We start from the raw sequence: 19,208 nt of genomic DNA, 5'->3' as shown, positions 1-19,208 counted from the left end.
CTAAAACCCTGACAGAATTAAATCTAGTCAGGGACATAAAGGGGAACAAGAAGAAATTCTACAGGTGTATCAGTTATAAAAAGGTCAGGGAGGATGTGGGCCATCTCTGGAAAGAAACTGGAGATCTGGTCATGAGGGATACAGAGAAAGCTGAACTGCTCAATGACTTCTTTTCCTCAGTTTTCACCAGTAAGGGCTCTAGCCCAAGTTGCAGAAAGCAATGGTAATAACTTGGAGAAGGTAAATCTGCCTGCTGTAAGTGAAGATCAGGTTCTAGACCATCTAAAGAACCTGGAGGTGCACAAGTCCGTGGGACCCAACAAGATCTATCCACAAGTTCTGAGAGAACTGGTGGATGAAGTTGCCAAGATGCTATGTATCATATTTGAAGGACTGTGGCAGTTTGGTGAAATTCACACTCATTGGAAAAGAGGAAACATAACCCCCCTTTTCAAGAAAGGAAAAAAAAGAAGATCCAGGGAACTACAGGACAGTCTCAACTCTGTGCCTGACAAAATCATGGAGCATATCCTCCGGAAGGTCCCAGTGAGCACATGAAAGCCAAAAAAAAGCACATGAAAAATAAAGATGAAGGTGATAGGTGGTAAGTAACATACCGTCACCAAGGGCAAGTAATGCCTGACAAACTTGGTGGCCTTTTATGATGGAGTTATAGCCTCAGTGGATAAAGGAAGAGCACCTGATGTCATCTACCTGGACTTGTGGGAAGCATTTGACACTGTCCTGCATGACATCCTGGTCACCAAATTGGGCAAAAAATTGATTTGATGGATGGACCACTCACTGAATAAGGAATTGGCTGGATAGTCACACTCGCACTCAGAGAGCTGTGGTCAATGGGTCAATGTCCAGTTGGAGACTGGTGACAAGTGACATTCCTCAGGGATTGGTGTTGGGACTGATGTCATTTAACATCTCTGTAGGTGACATGGACAGTGGGATCAAGTGCACCTTTAGCAAGTTTGCAGGCGACACCAAGTTGAATGGTGCAGTTGACATGCTAGAGGGGAGGGATGCCATCCAGAAGTACCTGTACAGGCTTGAGTGGTGGGCCGTTCTCATGAAGTTCAAGAAGGCCAAGTGCAAGGTCCTGCATCAGGGTAGGGGCAATCTCAAGCACAGATACAGGTTGGGCAGAGAATGATTTGAGAGCAGCCCTGAGGAGAAGGATTTGGGGGTGTCGGTTTATGAAAGACTCAACATGAGCTGGCAGTGTGCACTTGCAGCCCAGAAGGCCAACTTCATCCTGGGTTGCATCAAAAGAAGTATGACCAGCAGGTTGAAGGAGGTGATTCTGCCCCTCTACTCTGCTCTCGTGAGACCCCACCTGGACTACTGTGTCCAGTTCTGGAGCCTCCAACACAAGAAGGACATGAAGTTGTTGGAGCAGGTCCAGAGGAGGGCCACAAAAATGATCAGAGGGCTGGAGCACCTCCCCTGAGAGGACAGAGTGAGAGAGGTGGGGCTCTTCAGCCTGAAGTAGAGAAGGCTCTGAGGAGATGTTGTAGAGACCTGCCAGTACCTGAAGAGGGCCTACAGAAAAGCTGAGGAGGGACTTTTTATACGGTTGTATGGCATCAGGACAAGGGGAAATGGCTTTAAACTGGAAGAGGGTAGATTTAGACTAGATATTAGGAAGAAATTCTTTACTGTGAGGGTGGTGAGACACTGGAACAGGTTGCCCAGTGAGGCTGTGGATGTCTCCTCCCTGGAAGCATTCAAGGCCAGGGTGGATGGGACTTTGAGCAACCTGGTCCAGAGGGAAGTGGCCCTGCCTATAGCAGGGGGTTGAAACTAGATGATCTTAAAGGTCCCTTCCAAACCAAAACAGTCTGTAATTCTGTTTCTCATTATTAAACCCATGAAATACATACGCTTTCACACATACCTTTTACATACACACTTTCATCTGTGTTGTCTGGCTCTGACAAAATATATGTTATTTATCAAAGCTTGATAAATTTTTGCAGAGAAGTAATATTTTTCTAGGCTACGTGAGCTTATAGTGTTATAGGAAGAAAAACTTAGCATGTGTTGAAGAAGATGCTTTCCTCAAAGATTCTTCAGAATTCAAGAGCCTTTAAATGTCATTGAATAGATTGTTTAAAATAGAAAAAAAAATATTCAAGCACCAAGACCAATTGTGTTTATTTTAACTAATACAGAAAGCTAAGTATAAAAGGGTTTTCTTGACTTCTGTGCATCAAAAGGTGCCTTCAGGGGGAGCGTTAGTGATTTACAGTGAAAGGAGAAAAAGTTGTTGCTCACAAATACAACCTTCACTCTTTTTCCAAAAGCTACTGTCCCAGTTGGAGAGGTTCCAATGACAAAGATACACCATTTCCTAAACCACTTCAAGTCATAGGTGTACATTATTTTAAACCACCATTAGCTTTGACTTGTGCTAATATGGTGGGTTGTGAATCTTAGCAAAAAACACATGCTGGATTTTAGTGGTTGTTACAAAATTGATAATCAGTAGAAAAATAGTAGAGAAGAGCAGGACTCTTAAATGTTCTAGTCATTGGCTATATAGCACTCTAGAGGCACCATAGGAGTTAACATGAGTTTTTCTTGCATCAGTCACATCACTCAGAATAGTTCAGGGGGTTGGCAGTGGTTTCAGTTATTTCTGCTTCATACAAAAATGAACAGAGCTTGAAATTCGGGCACAAAAGCTGTAATAATTGAGCAAAACAATTCCTTTCTGTTTAGACAAAGGTCAGAAAAAAATAAGATAATTTTGATAACTTTTGTAATTCAGAAACTAAATAGCCTTTTGCAAAATTGTCAGCTGTATATGCTAGCTGTTGATATAACAGGGAACCATTGTATATTTCATTTACATATGTGTGTGTGCCTGCATGTGAGTAGGAAATGCCCAAGAGATTGTGTTTTGAAGAACATTTTCAGCTTAAAACATTACCTATCACCTTCTGTTATTCTGGTGAAGATTTAGTAAGCTTTACGGAGACATAATAATGTTAATATACTGCCTTTAATACTATTCTCCAAAGCATTTATAGTGTGTTTGACATCTCATCAACATACATTTGGACATTCATTTTCCTAATGACTTTGTAAAGATGACCACTATAAAGGATTCCTTCACTAATTAGTCCTTCTCTATTTCTAGGCACCATCAAGATATTCATTTAACTAGAACACAGATTTTATTTATGTATTTATTTATTTATTTTGTCAAGGACAGAATTTTAGTGAGGTAGAAACAGTACTAATAACAATCAATAACAATATGATGATTTATTAACATAAGTCACTGTAAACAAATGGCAGTTAGGAAATAAATGAGTAAAATTTGGATCCCCCAAGTGTTGATTTAATCTGTCATTTAGAATAGATCTTCCCATGCAATGATACAAAGTATTGAGATTCTACTGTACAAATAAATAAAAACAAGAAAACATCTTTTTATTTCGTTACGGATGCTAAGTTGCCCACAGGGATTTGCATTAGAAGAATCTACAGAAAGATCATAGAATGGTTTGGGTTGGAAGCAATGTCCTAATTTGTATAGCTCTGTACACAAAAATACAGTTACAGTTCCCCTTTCCTCATATCTACAATGTTATTAAGTAGACTGATCAGATTAACGCCAAAATGCTCTCAAGATCCTTTCTTTCTGCAAAACTCTTATAGCTGACCCCATTGCTGCTGTTTGCCTGTGGAGAACCTTGAGTAGCTGTAGTTCTAAAACACGAGGTGCCATAACTATTATTAAAGAAAAGAAGAAAAGGGAAAGGAAGGCATTACTAATGGCACGGTATTTATTTATTAATGTATTTATTTATAATATATTTTCATCTTGCTTTACAGTATGAAAATGGGGAGATCACATTTTCAGATTCTGACAGACCTCAAATGGTGAAGGAGAGCTCTAGCTAAGATTTGAATAGAGGTAGAGGGAGATCTGGCTGAATTCTCTTTATTTTACAGTCTTTGAGGGAGCTGGGCTTGTTCAGCTGGGAGAAGAGAAGCCTGCAGGGTGACCTAATTGCAGCCTGTCAGTACCTAAAGGGAGCCTATAAACAGGAGGGGAGTCAACTCTTTGAAAGGGTAGATAACAGCAGGACAAGAGGAAATGGCTTTAAGTTGAAGGAGTGAAGATTTAGATTGGATGTCAGGGAAGACCATGAGAGTGGTAAGGTGCTGCAACAGGCTGCCAGAGAAGTTGTGGATGCTCTGTCCCTGGAGATGTTCAAGGCCAGGTTGAATGGGGCCTTGGGCAGCCTGGTCTAGTATTAAATGTGGAGGCTGGTGGCCCTGCCTGTGGTGTGGGGGTTGGAGATTCACAGTCCTTGAGGTCCCTTCCAACCTGGGCCATCCTGTGATTCTGTGATTCTTACAAACCTACTTCTCTTTCTCCATCCTTGTCATTTTCTCATTTTTTATTTTTTTTCATATTAGAAGGGTACCGAAAACTATTACTGATAACTTTTCCACAGTTGTATGGCTTTTACTTTCCTATTTTTTATTCTTTTCACATGTCTAACATCCTTGTACTTTAGCTAGTGCTTGCAGGGACTGGGTGGAACCTTGAAGTCCAGGTAGATGTTCTCAGGACTTAGATGCAGTTGTTAATTAACCCTTCAGGCTGATTCTGCACACCCGAACAGTCATAAATACTTAAGGTCACTGCTCTATTTCTGTTTTATTTCTCATACGTAGAGATTGCAAACAAATTTTGAGAGTTCTACAGTTCAACTGTGAGCTACTGAAGGTGTTGTCAGTGTAACTACAGTGATGTTTCCAGATTGCTGACTGCAGGAAAAGGTAAGATGTTACAACAGCTGGCTGGAAAAGGATCTCATTTCAATTCTTGCACCAGGGCCCCACTACTAGTGTTCTGCTTTCTGGTCCTGATTTTATTAAACCCAAAAGTTAATAAAAGGCAAATGTTTCTTGTCATAATGTAATTACTTTTCTAAATATAAGTTTAGTAAAATCAAGGGAATGCAATATTAGTTTCTTAGGAAGGAAGGACTGAAACTCTCCATTTCTGTGTCTAGTTAAGATTGTGTGCTTACAGATGAGAAGGAGTTTAAAATGATGTCCACAAATATACAATGAATATACATCAAGCTTTGGTGCAGATTTCTAAAGCTAAGTGAAGTCAGTGAATGTCTTCCCATTGACTGCTGGTTTTCAGTCAGGCTGTAAAATACTTGTCACTCCATTTTCAATTAAATACTCTGAACTCTCTGACTCAGCATTGGCAGGGAGAGATGGGTAGAAAAACCGCTGCAAAAAATGATAATTTTAAATCACGCACTCAGACACTGTAAAAAAAAAATCCATTAAATTTTAGGCTGCAAATCTGTCTATATACCCTTGGACAGCCTCTGTTATCTACCAGCATAAACTACACTGTGAAAAAAACTTACATTTGAATGAATTGAGGATTCTCAGAGAACTGAGCAATGCAGGAAAAAGAAAATTTAAAAACAGTTATGTTCTGAAAGGTTTTAAAATATATGGGCCATATTCTGGTATACAAACACAAAGCTTTACATTCAGCTTCTTTTAAAAAGGAGGCAAAGTATGACAAATACTACAAAAAAATGACGTGAAATATTCAAATATTACTGTTCACATTTTAATTGACAGTTTTATTCCCATTTTAGTATGGTGGGAGGCTCTTCACAAATTCTCTTTACCAAATTCTGGTAATGCACCTTTGACGTATCATTATGCCATTATATTGACATTTTTCACTAGAGCCACGTGAATTCCAAAGTTCATTGCTGAGTCCTGTGAGATATAACAAATGTGACTTTCCAGATAATTTTCACATCTTTCATGAGGCAAGGGAATATCGTGTCTCAGCACTGATAGGGATATCCCCCTCTTTAGGGGGATAGCCTTGGGAGAGAACCTGACGGTAATCTCTTGAAAGCGTCCCAGAAGACTGATGCTAATTGCTTCATTATTCTGGCCTACTTTATGCAAAATGTTTTGCAAGAAAGTCAGACTTTAAATTATAAAGTTGCTGACACATTGCACATAGGAACCAACCTTTGCCTGTGGCTGAGCAGACAGGGGCTCTTCAGTAGCTGCTGTAAATTCCTTCCAAAGAGGGAAGAAGTGTGCCAGCATTCTGACCTTAACAGATGTATGCAACGAGGTGGGGTATGTGAGTGAGATGTTAATACAGGTGCATTAGCAGCCCAAGTCCTCAGGGCAACATATCCCTGTTTCCAGACCCTGTGTTTCATGCAAAAAAACCCTGCATTTATAAATGCCATCTTGTATGACGCTGTGAGAACCTGGCTTCTTTGTTTTCACTTTCAAATAGGATTTTCCTCATTGTATGGTGTGGTCATAAGTCAAAATGCAGAAATGACAGAGGAGGGTGAAGTGCAGCATTCCAGCAGTTTCCCTACCTCTCCTTCCTTCATTTAACTAGGAACCAAGTACACCTGAGTTTTCTACCAAGTCTAAAATGCAAACTCATTTAAAAGGACATGTAAATTTATGTCACTGCATAAATATTAAGTGTAGTAATAAATGATCTACTAGTATTATCTATTTATGTTTAAAAGTTGCCATATGCAGGGCAATAAATGCTTTGACATTGTATATGTGTAAAATAACCTAGCATGCCTTCTTGACCCTACCTCATTTTGTGTAAAACACCATTAGGAACAACTGTAATGATACTTGCATAAATCCTGAGGGACTGGTGAGCACTAGCAGATGCTCATCTTTTGCTTACTGACTGATGGAAGCTGAAATTGTGAGAATTTTGCCATACATCATGCAGGTGCTGAGGGACTAAGGTGATAAGTTCAAAGAGCTGATGGTTAATAATTAAATATAATAAGCATCTGCTATTGTTACTACCCAGAGGCTGAAATTACCGAGTGCTGTTTAGACACAGTGTGGGTTTATGGACAGCACAGCTCTGCACTGCCTCTGGAAGGATCAGGTGAGAATTTCCACTGACCCATAGAAAAATCAGAGATTTCTTAAGCTCTGCAGTAATTCATAAACACTACAGCCCAAATTCAGATGTCCTCACTCATTCTGACAAGTACCAGTGTAATGTCAGTGTAATTACTGTTGGAGCTCACAGGACAAGATGTACAATGTTGATACTCAGCCCATTCTCTTACCTTGGGTGTCCTCTCTTGTAAATAAAACTAACCAGTATGGGCGTTTAATCTAAACAAACTGTTTCGTCTTCTTCTATAGTTAGGAGAAAGAGGCACCTCCATGGGGGGTTAAATCTGTCTTCAGATAAATCAGTTGAACTGCCCACTGGAGATCCCCTCTCTTCCTACACTGACTGGGGAGGGAGAAAAAACAGGATTTAGAATTTTGCATAAAATGAATTCCAGTGCAATACCTGAGCTAAGTTAGGCTAATAATTAAGGCAAGTCCATACCTACTGACCATCCATATTGTAAACTTCTGAGCGTAGTCCTTGAGTACATTTTTTGTCTTTTTCTTTAAAATGCAATTAACAGCTGAATGATGACAAATCATATTCAGTGTTATGGCATAAGCAGACTGTATTTCACAGCAAGTCCTAATAATGCAAATCTAGACATCCCCTACTCATATACCTTACTTCCATTTTCATTATGAGACAGATGCGTATTTTTTTTTAATCACAGATAACTTATTGACTGAGAAGTCTAAGTAGAAATAGATGATAAATTGAGCAATTATTCCATTTATACTGTTGACATTATTTAGGTCATTTCAGTTAGCCAGTGTATTCAGAATTATTTGTATTTAAAGTTATGTGTTTACAATACATAGAATTAGTAGAGGTGATGCAAAGTACTAATGACTTTCATCAACTCTTACAATCTGCTTCATATACTTTACTTACGTGAGCTGTGGAAAAAACAACTATATGTCTATAACTGAACAAAGAACTAATTCCACAGAATTTTATTCATGTGAGTAAATTGTTTATGCAAGTGTGCCTTAATCTGCTTATATATATATATTTAAGTGAAGTAGACATACATAAGGTTTGTCATCTTTCAAAGGTATGGTTGATGATGAACATCTTATCATATAAAATGTTAACAAACCAGAAATATTTTTGCTTAGATTTAAACTTATTAAAATCTTCCTTATCATACAACTTTTCTGATTATCATGAAGAAGACATTAACAGTTGATTAAAATAACAGATGATACTGAATTGAGAGATGAAAGCATAAAATTAAAATGAGGAGATGTCAAAACATCAGAAAACCAGGCAAGAAATTGCAAAATGAAACTGTATAGGGAAGGAAAAAAAAAAAAAAAGCAAACTGCTGTAATATAGTGTAGGCATAATAATCAAATATTGTTACTTAATGAAAAGGAGATATTTGGAAGGCAGTTAGAATGAATGAGTACTGAAGAACAGCAAATGGGATAAACAACTATTTATGGGATCAGAAAGAGAAACAGTAAACAGCTTTGGGGAGACAAAATCTATAGTAGAACAACACATAGAATCCTGTGCACAATACCAAAAAATAATTTGTAAAATTGTAAAGAATTCAGAGAAGAGATTAAAAAAAAGTGACAAGTGAGTTATAGTTTCTAATTTAATTAAGCAGGCTAGCAAAAAGATTAAAACTGCCGGAACTTAATAGTTTTCCTCACTGAAAAGTAGTCTTATTACATTGAAAAGAATAGAGCTGGAGACCAATGATACTGATGGGGGCAATGTGAATTTGTTTAATCACTCTGACTGTGATCCAGCTAAGCCTGTTTTTTAATGAATTGAGTAGTATCATAGACATGCAGAATTAGAAATATCATAAATGTAGAAATAGAAATACAAAATTTTGCAGCGGTTGAAAAGTTAGAGGTCAAGATTGAAGTCTAGTTAGGTGCTGCAGTACATGAAGGAGTTTCATATCACATAGGACAGTAACAACATTATCATAGGAGTTGTTCTGATGTACAAGTTCTATGGTAGGCATTTTCCTACAATAAAGTTTTCCTTCCACAAGTACATTTATCATCTGGAGATCTGAGGCTGAAATTACTATTTCATTTATGGTAAGTGGTAACTGCAAATTTCTATCTGCTTTGGAAAACAGAATTTTTTCTTTTGTGGTGTTATGTTCTGTGTTGTGTTTTCACATGAAAGTAGCCTGAGAATAAAGTCTCACTTTGGAAAGCTACTTTGAGTTAGTTCAATTCAAACCTTAATCAAAAGGGGAAAGATATTTGTATGGTGTAGCTACTGGCATATAACATAGCTGCCTCTTTTAGGAAGCCTGTCTTATACACAGTTGTCTAGGGGATATTCTAGAGAAGAATTCAGCACACCTAAGTTAAACTCTTGATTTAGCCCTTGGAGGAGCCTTTTTTTTTTTTTTTTTTTTTTTTTCTCCAGTCTGTGAATAGAGTTCAACTTCCTATTTCAGGACCTATATTAAGTCTGTAAAAATCCGAAGTCTGAATTGTCATGTCAGGCTATAGTTTAAAAATGACAATAACTATAGTTAAGGACTAGATCACAAAGCCTTTAAATGATGTTCATAATGATGCATTGCATTTCTTGATGTTACATTATATCAGGACTGATCTGTGCAATTCATTATAGTCTGATAATAGTGAAAATTCAACCAGATGCTGTTAGTAAGTGAAAGTACTTGTTCTGCAATTTAACTACTGGAAAACACAAGGACTTATAATTTTCTAGCTACTGTACTTTTTCCTGCAGTTCTCATGTGTCAAAGGTAAAGCCAAAGTTTTTTAAGGAAGTTTAGCAACTCTCCCATTACTGTCAGCTTCTGCAGTGCTTTTGTGTCTTTAACTCTTCATGCTCTCAGTTCACTGGTGAATTGCTTATCCAGTTAGCAGTTACATATTTTTGTGTATAACTATGTATTTTATTCCTTTTATATATCTTTCAATTACACACATGCATTGAATATTTGCTTAAATTTCTTTTGTTGTTGTTGCTGTTGTTCATTATAATTTGCTAGGTAGCAAAATTTTTAATAGTGCATTGCTTTGGGTTAATTAGATATTGATCTGTATCATCATAAGGTGATTTAAGGCATTTGTCATGTCTTATTTTTGAGTCATTCTATATTTGAATAGGTATTCTAGAGGACTGGTGGTTGTTTTGCTTGATATGTGAATTTCTAACTTTTTTTTTACCTCTCTGTTCTGAATTAGAATATTATTCATCAGAACCTCCTGAATTCAAGACCTTTTTTATAATTTCATTTGAACAAACATCACCTATCTTAGACACAATGATAAAAAAATCATGAGGCTTGAAGTTCCAGTAATGATTTGCAAAATTATAAATTAAACAAGTTAATACACAAAATGTTTACAAAAAAGCAGAAGGTAATTATATTCAACCTAACTTTCTATCTACAGCTTCTGTTAAAAACTTGTTATAGTCAACAACCAACGATTCTGAAAGAAGATACAGCCATACTATTTTGAGATATACAAGAGATAGGTAAGGGACTTACACTCTCACACAGAGTTAAATTATAATCTTTCAGAGGTAAGCAGAGATAAAATATTCCTAAAGGTCATGTGCCATCTCTTCAGACCATTTAAGGCTTCTGAAATGCCACTCTGAGGTAAAATAACTACCTCTCCAGAAGAGTCATTCTGTTAGAGAGTCAGCTAACATCAGTACTGAGATAAATGGGAGTGCAGAGAATTGATTTTATACTTGTACCATAAGTGCAGTCAAAGACTGTAGGCCAGTACCTCAATACAGTTCTGTAATATTGTTGTGTCTTGAAATAATGGCAGAGGATATAACGAAATACACCTTAATACATCTTTTTTTCTTCTTCTTCTTCTTCTTTCTAACTGTAAGCTAAAATATTCACCTCCCAATTTGTTTTACAATGTGGTGCAAACATCACTTTATTTGGAGATTTTTCTCTCAGTTGATAATACCTATAAAGAAACTGACCTACTGTTCCTTCACCAATCACCTCTTCATTCAGCAGTTTCTCTTATTGCAAGGTGTTTCTCACAGTGTTGCAGGTAAATAAATGTATACTTTTTTTCAGTCAAGACTGACGAAACCTTAATAGAGTAGGAAGGGAGAATTTGTGATATTCCACCTTAATTATTTTTCAGCAAGGTTGTTTTAGCACAGGGAGATTGTTGAAACTTAATAAAAGAAGTACGTACACAAATTTAATTTTGTTGCACCAGATCTGTTAGCAGTTTTGTGTAAGGTTCTGGCTGCCAGTCTGTTTTATTTTTCCCTATCTTTTATTTCTATTTCAGATGTTTCTGATTTGAGTAAGCTCACATCTATTTTGGCTCCTTGCCTTAGCTGCTACTGGTTAAGCTGCAGTGCTATCCAGCTGGGACCAGCCATCTCTGGTCAGGTGTTTCAGGCATAATCATGGTTGAGTAACAGCAAGAACAATCAATCCAATATTCTACTACTTTCTCCTCCATGCAGTGTTAAATAGTCTCCAGGGTAGGTAGGCAGCAGGTCAATGACATTTTGAGAAGCCCCAGTGTATTCTCAAAAGTTTAAAAAGAAAGCATTTGGCCTTATTTTCTTTCCCACCAAGAAAATAAGAGCATTCGTAATCCTAGCATAATGCAACAAACACTTCAGTGTATAGTGCTAATTAGAGAGAATAAATTCTTTAATAAAATTCACTTTGATAAGTTAAAGTAGGCTAAACTGAGTATGTGGTTAGGCATGTAAATGTGAAGTGCTTTGTTGGACTTGATATGTGGTGAATGTTTTCCTCTGAAGATGAGCAGAAGGTGAAAAGGAAAGATATTCTTTGGCACTGTTGGAAATTTTGCTTTTGTCTTTTCCCATTTAGTATTAAAAAAATCCACCAGAGCAGAAACTTTAGCTAAACTAGGAAATTAAAACTGAGTATGCCATTTAGGCCAAAAAGCTACTAGTGACTTAGTGACTTTTTTCTGATATTATTTTTTCTTCAATGAGATTACATGAAAATAAATGCAAGATACTGATCAGCAGATCAAAGTCATTTTCAGTATGTCTAAACATAGGCTTAGGCTTACCTTCAGACACATGATTTTTGTAGCAGTGTTCAAAGTTACTCATTTCAGTTGTTCTCATGGGATATGAATAATATTGGAGGAAATTATTAAGTTAATATAGTTGGGCAATTTTTTATAAAATTTCTACTCCTCCAGAACAGAACTATCATTACTATAATATTGTTTGTAAATTGAAACTTATGATCAGAGATTTAAAAAGACAGTGTAGGTGGTGATATAGGAAATGGAAGATGTATATAAGTAAATATCTTAATAGTTTTCAAAGTCTTGGGTGTAATATGACAGTCTAATTTGGTTAAAACAAATCATAATAATAATAGTACAATTACAATACATTATTCAAGTAAACAGAAGAAAATAAAATCATGGAAGCTCTATGTTTGATGTAATTAATGAAATGCAGATTCTCTTTTAGAATTTTGTTTCTGATACATTACTTTTACTTTCTGAAAACATGATTGTTTGCTGGTACTTGTTAAAATTCATTAATTCAATATTCAATATTTTTAAGAACAATAAATGATTTTGCATATAGATTCTTTATTTCATATAAAAGTACATCTGGGTACAGTTTCAAGTGTATGAAAGCAATCACAATTTCAAAGGAAGATTCTCAGTGCCCAAGGAGACTTCATTAGAGTCAGGGTTACTTTTCAGATCTGCCTTGGCAAGTATCCTATGCTGTTCATCTTCAGTGAAGAATGACTTCATGCACTGCTATGAATAGATTTACTTAGTAGTTCGCTGCTATGAAAACCAAATGATTACTAAGAGTTGAAGCTATTTGATTCTTTCTCTTCTTTCTGTCTTTTGCAGTTTAAACAGAAATGGGCATTTGCAATGTAAGCTTTATAATAAATCAGGCTCAAAAATTTACATTCTGTCTTTGTGGTAGAATGGTGATGTGATAGAAAGATTTATTTACAGGTATAAAAGACTATTGAACACTTTTCTATGATCTTAGGTTGGAAAAGAAGGTTATAAACAACAAAACCCCAAGGAAGAAAAATAGCCAGCCTAACCTTTACAAACACTTAATCAACACTGGAGAGCAGCCATGTTTAAACCACAAACAAAACAATTAAGAGGAAAAAATCTCCTCTCCAAAAAAGTGGGTAAAGTTATTAGTGATTGCTTATAAGAGATACTATATCAATCTAAATATCAACATTTAACTGTTACTTCAGTGAATGTAGTTCTTTCACTGTGGTACTAGCACATGCAAACCTAGAAAGGAGTACTGGAAAACTGTTGGATACTAACTAAAATATTTTCATTTAAGCTAACTGACCTACTATCATTTCCCCGTCTTCTTAATTTTCAGCTTTCTTCAACATATCATTCCTAAAGAAGGCTTATTGCTTTCTCCTGTTACGTCACAAACAAAAAGTTCTTTCAGTTCTCTAGCAGGAAAAGGAATAGTTGTTGAGATGTTATTGTCCTAAAGGTGTTCTTCAGCTCTCTTTCTCAATCATTATTTCCCCTGTCCCTGAAAAGAGAAAAGCAAAGAAAAAGAAAACATATGTTTCTAGTTACTACTGGTTTTACTGGTTTTAGTGAGCAGAAATTATTCTGCGACCAAATCGTACTGAAGCTGTTGTCCTGCTGAAGCATGCAGAAGTACAACTGATGTGAATGGTTCATTTAACTTTCATCTACTTGCCCTTCCACTTTTAGGTCTGGTTCAGTTATCACACCACACAGTTTGTTTACTCTTAATTTTAAAGGAAATGCTCTGATTTGAAATTTATAACCATGATACAATTATTGTAATTATTACTAATCTTTGTTTACTAATGAGCAGGACGCCTTCAAACAAATGATTAGATTTAGAAACATAATTAAAATTGATGAACATATATATTGCCCTTAAGGTGTAGTATTGTCATTTTGTCTCAGTCTTTTTTATTTTGTTCTATTTTGTACAAAATTCCATACAAATAATAGCTGTTTAGTTCAAACTTATGTATCATTGTTAAATTGATCATTGATAAATGCAAAATGTAAGTAGAATTCTTGGTGATTGATGTCTGCTGAATCTTCAATTATTTAACTCAGATTAGAGTGCATTCCAGTGGAACAGTGAACGAACAATGGTTACTTTTCAGTAATGGAATCTTCCTTGACTTTTTAAAGTCAGCATCACACGTACTGGTTCATTTGTTAGTAACGGTTCTGTACTTTTATTTATAGTAACACTACACTGTGAAAAATCAGAGTCAAGTCTATTTCACTCTGAAAACATCCAAATGAAAGCCTTAAAATGTTCATGCTGGCCTGTGCAATTATTGTATTGTACCATTGGCCTGGAAAAGAATCATGAAATAATGACCTGTTAATTCAGGTCTAGAGCACATAAAAAGGAAAAGCTCAGAGAAAAGAGATAATCTATTAACATCCAGCTAAGAAAAGATGGCACCAGCTCAGCTGTTTATTTATTCACAGATGGTAATCAAAGAAGTTAGAGCCATCACGGTAATGTGTTTGTCTTTTTTTTACATAGTTACTATATCCTTTTTAATAAGTTTTCTGTGGTATAAAAAATAAATTAGTATCACCACAGAGTCCTAGAGTACCCTGAGTTGGAAGGGACCTGCACGGATCATTGAGTCCTACTCCTGGCTCCATACTGCACCAGCCAACATCCAGATCCAACGTCTGAGAGCTTTGTCCAAATGCTCCTTGAACTGCTTCAGCTCAGGGCCATACCTGCTGCCCCAGGAAGCCTGTTCCATGTCCACCACCCTCTGGTGAAGAATCTTTCCTCAATGCCCACCTGACCCTCCTCTGATGCAGCTCTATGGGAATCATATTAACTTGCCTGTAGAGTAAGTAAGCTAACAGCAGTGAGAGAAAATCCAGATCCTGGTGGTGACTATAAAAGAGCTTGTTTTAGGATTGTGGCCAAATGTCCCACATAATTATTTTAGAAACAGATTCACAGTAAAACTCTGATCATAAAGAGCTCCAGCCTTTGAGAAAATGTACATGAAGTTATTGATTTAAGGTAAATTAAATTCTATAGTAAAGTGTTCGGTGCGAGACTAAATCAGTACAGACAATATTTCTGTATTTTCAAAAAATAGTCTGTAGTGAGCAATGAGCTTGCACTCTCTAATTTCTGTTTCAAAATTATATGAACATAAATTAACAGGTCTTAATCATTTGGAAGCTGTTATTGCGATAGAAATTTCTTTTTGTTGTTTTCTGAAAACTAGACAAATGCAGACTTAAAATAGATGTATTTTTTTAGATAGAAATCTGTCAAATTTTTCAGGCTGCTATTTATTTAATACATTCTGCATTCTATGGAAGAGATTCCCTGGTTGTTTTCTTATATTCTGAACCACAGTGAGGATTTTTGATCAGGGTGAAGGGATAGTAATCTGTTATTGGGAAGGTCCATTGAAGATTGACACAATGTGCATGTAATGATAACTTCTCTAAATAAGTAAAGAGAAATTGCCCTGGTTTCGACTGAGACAGATTTTTTTTTCCCCCTTCTTGTATTTGGTATGATGTTATGTTGCAGATTTGGGAGAAAAACAGTGTTTGTAACAAACCAACCTTTTAGTTCTTGCTGAGCAGTGGCTCAAAAGAGCCAAAGATGTTTCAGTTTCTTGTACAGTTCTGCTACTGGTGGAAGCTAAGGGGCACAAGGAGCTGGGGAGGGACAGAGCCGGGACTGGTTCTGACTGCTGCTCAGGGACTGGCACCAGTCAATGTGTGGTAAGCAATTGTTCTGTGCATCACTTGTTTTGTAAACACATATTATTATTATTACTATTATATTTTTCTTTATCTACTCTATTTTTCTTTATTTTGTCTCTCCTCCTTGTCCCACTGAGGTATATGTGAGCAAACAACTCACAACCAACCAGGTGCTTAGCCACCTGGTGGGTTAAACCACAACAGCAGTCTAGCTGTGAATCTCAAAACCATGTGAGAATTCACCATGGAATGTAGCACACAAAATCACATCAGACGTACAAAATTCAGTTGTATTTCTCAAGATATCTTTACAATTCCTAGACAAATGAAAATATTATGATTTTGTATTTCTTTAAATTCTAGCTCATGTAGAAGCCTTTGAAATGTAGTTATAGTTTTCTAAAAAATGAGAAGATGTGATTGTTCATTATAACAGAAAGAAGCTGCAAGAAACAAATAATGGTTTCTAGAACTTGGGGGTAGCTATAGGGAAAAAAAAGTAAAACATAAGTACTTCACATTATTTCCTATCAGTGCAGGCTGTATATTGGATGGGTTTTATCTCTATATATTCTTAGAATATTTTTCTCGTTTACACATAGATTAATTTTCTTTATCTACTGCTTAAATATGGTTCACCTACAAATACTTTAGAATTCAACAGCTTAACCTCATATATAAAGAGAGGTGCTTATGTCATTCAAAACTGATAAGAGACACATTCAACTCTTAGTTCATTCAGCTCTTCAATTTTAATAGTTGAAGATAAATTAGTAAGTAACAGATTCAAGGAATCACTATCCAAAAGCTCTTGTAATCCAGTGGTAAACTGGGATTGCTGCAAAGAATTCTAGATTGCTTTAATTGGATATCTGATAGTGTGTTCATGAGAGCTTACTGTTAATATATTTGCAAACATTTGTTTGAATACTTCATGAATTATTTAGCATTTTTATTCAAAAACTGCTGAACACTAAAAAGCTTTCTCACTGTAAGGAAAAAGAATATGTTCCCATTCTCCTAATTTTATCAGATAATCTTTATTAAACAACTATTTAACAAGTATTTCATGAAGTAAAATAGAAAAGAATACCAAACAAAACTTATACAAAATAGAAGAACCTCTTAAAAGAACATCTGATGAATGATCTGTTAAGTAATCAAAGTCTTCCATAAATAGTCATTATTGATTTTGTACTTTTTTGTCTCATCTTTTTATTTCAAATATGATCTCAGAAATCATTATCCAAAACCTGTATATTTATAAATTGAAACATCTGATTTTTTCATACATTAAAAATCAGATTGCATATTTTTCCTGCATTTTTATTCCTATGCATTCAAGGTGATTAAAAGAGGAATTTAATGAGAACATAGGACAGACTGCAGTGCAGAGTTCAGACAGACTATCTGTTTATATTTGACTGGTCTTTTTATGCTCTTTTCCCTCTCTTGTTCATTCCCAACCCATTTGATTCCTGCTTTACCCCATCTTTGGAAAACACAATCTCAGAATCGTTACATGAAGAATTTTTTGTATCCCTGTAGCCTCCTTAAAACAAAGGTGCTTAAAATGACTATCTTGTGACAAGTGTGACAAGTGTTTTGTATCATGTTTGATTTTACAACAAAGACACAACTATATCACTCTCATAACAGTAATGTGTGATAAGTGAATTTTATTTTGACTTTTTTCATTAAGTCCTTTAGAATGTGTTTTTTATGTATGAACACACATTCTTAAAATGTGTCTGTTAAAGTCTCTGTGGAAAAGAATCATGGCAGTAAATATTAAAACAGACAAGTTCACAGGAAAGAAAATAATCTCAAAATAGATTTAGGATTATGGGAGAGTATTTTAAAGATCTGTCTCTCTGGCATTGATTTTGTTACAAGTGAGTTAACTTTGTCATGTGATCTTTCCAAATTGACTATGGAAAGCTCCTCTAAAGCAACTAATGTTTATTAGCTCTGCCAAATCTCTTGGTTTATCTCTGCATCAGCACATGGGTGCCACAGAAAGTACACAACATGTTTATTAATTGTTCTTGTCCCCTTTTCTGGTGTTCTGAGATATCCTGTTGACTTTGGAGGAGATCATGTCTTACTCTCTCAGAATTACGTGCACTCACAACTGCTGGGAACTCAAGAGAGAAAAGAGTATCAAAAACCAATGATAACAAGGACAAAATCTGTCAACAAACCCTCCTCTCCCTCCCTTCTGAAGGAGTAAATAATTTTTTGCTATAGAAATATGGATAAGTTTTCAAAAATGACATCACTTATCTCCTTAGTAGGAATGCTTTTCTCAATGAGAGATCTATCAGAGTTCTTGTGTCCTTGTTCATTCTGTAAAATAAAATGTTTTTCATATAAAGTATCTTTCGTGAAGGAAATACAGAGCTGTGGCACAACATAAATGACTGAATGAGTTGTGATCCTCCTGCACTTTAAAGGTGCTCTTTTGTGAAGATCTGTTTTAGAAATCTTTAATGACCTGTTTTATTCTGACTTTTAATTTATTATTGTTAAAGCTTTACTGAAGTACTTGTTTTGATAAATTGGCTTTAAAGATATTAATTGCAAAAAGATTTCTTACATTCAACATGGAATCTTTCTGATGAAAGTCAAACCATGTAGATCTTGGTAAAAATAGTCAGCAAGATGATGGGTGTGTAAGATACAGATCTGGACCTCTGCTGATGTTCATATAGGTCACAGCAGTAAGTATGGGGAAAGTTTCCAAGGTAAATCCTTGCTCTGTCTGCTTTAGTTTGGGAAATCTGCTATGTTTAGAACAGAGCTTCTTTAGTGTTGCTTCTATTATTTTTTCCTTTCCTTTTCATTGTTTTCCTTTTCCCTCTCCTTCATTTTTTTTTTTAAGAGTAAAAAGGGAAAAGAACAAAAACAAAAACAAACAAACAAACAAACAAACAAAAAAAACCCAAAACATCCTCACCGGATAAAACAGAAATTAAAACTGCTGTATCTTCAAGACATATCATCTATGGCTTTGTGACTACTTTAGATGGCACTTTGTCAGTCTTGTCTTGTTACAATTCCCGTACATCTCTTATTTAATGAAATATTAACTAGAATAAGAGGTATTAACACATATTGAGCAGAAACCCCAGATTATTTGTTCTTACAATTTTTATTTTAACTAAATGATGGCTGGTATTTTCAGATTGGTTGCTTGGGTAAATGGGCAACTAGATATTTTTAGAGAAAAAACAAAGCAAATGTTTATTTTTTGCCTTGCAGAGAAGGAAATAAACTTCAGAAAATTGGATTTTAAAAAAAGAAGGAATCATAACATGTGTATCATATCATATGACTGAGGTGAAATACAGCGTAAGATGCAATGTACTTAGACAAAACTTTTCAAAAAGATAGTGTTCAAATAATTCCACCACAAAATCTGACACACACAAAAAAAAAAAAAAAAAAAA

General features: G+C 35.6%; 1 long non-coding RNA gene across 1 annotated transcript in view; it reads right to left on the bottom strand.

The window, feature by feature from the left end:
• Positions 1 to 3,272: 3,272 nt before the first annotated feature.
• The window catches only part of LOC112531979, a 75,354-nt gene continuing 59,418 nt past the window's right edge, over positions 3,273 to 19,208 (bottom strand). Inside the window, exons 3-5 of the long non-coding RNA XR_003074179.3 lie at positions 13,337 to 13,534; positions 7,158 to 7,330; positions 3,273 to 3,753 (exon numbers count right to left, since the gene is read on the bottom strand). This is a non-coding gene — a long non-coding RNA (uncharacterized LOC112531979). The remainder of the gene's footprint in view (positions 3,754 to 7,157; positions 7,331 to 13,336; positions 13,535 to 19,208) is intronic.

This window comes from Gallus gallus, chromosome 2, assembly GCF_016699485.2.
Source record: "Gallus gallus isolate bGalGal1 chromosome 2, bGalGal1.mat.broiler.GRCg7b, whole genome shotgun sequence".
NCBI lineage: Eukaryota > Metazoa > Chordata > Aves > Galliformes > Phasianidae > Gallus > Gallus gallus.
Note: the sequence above shows the minus strand (reverse complement) of the source record. Positions and strands in the feature narration are given on the sequence as shown.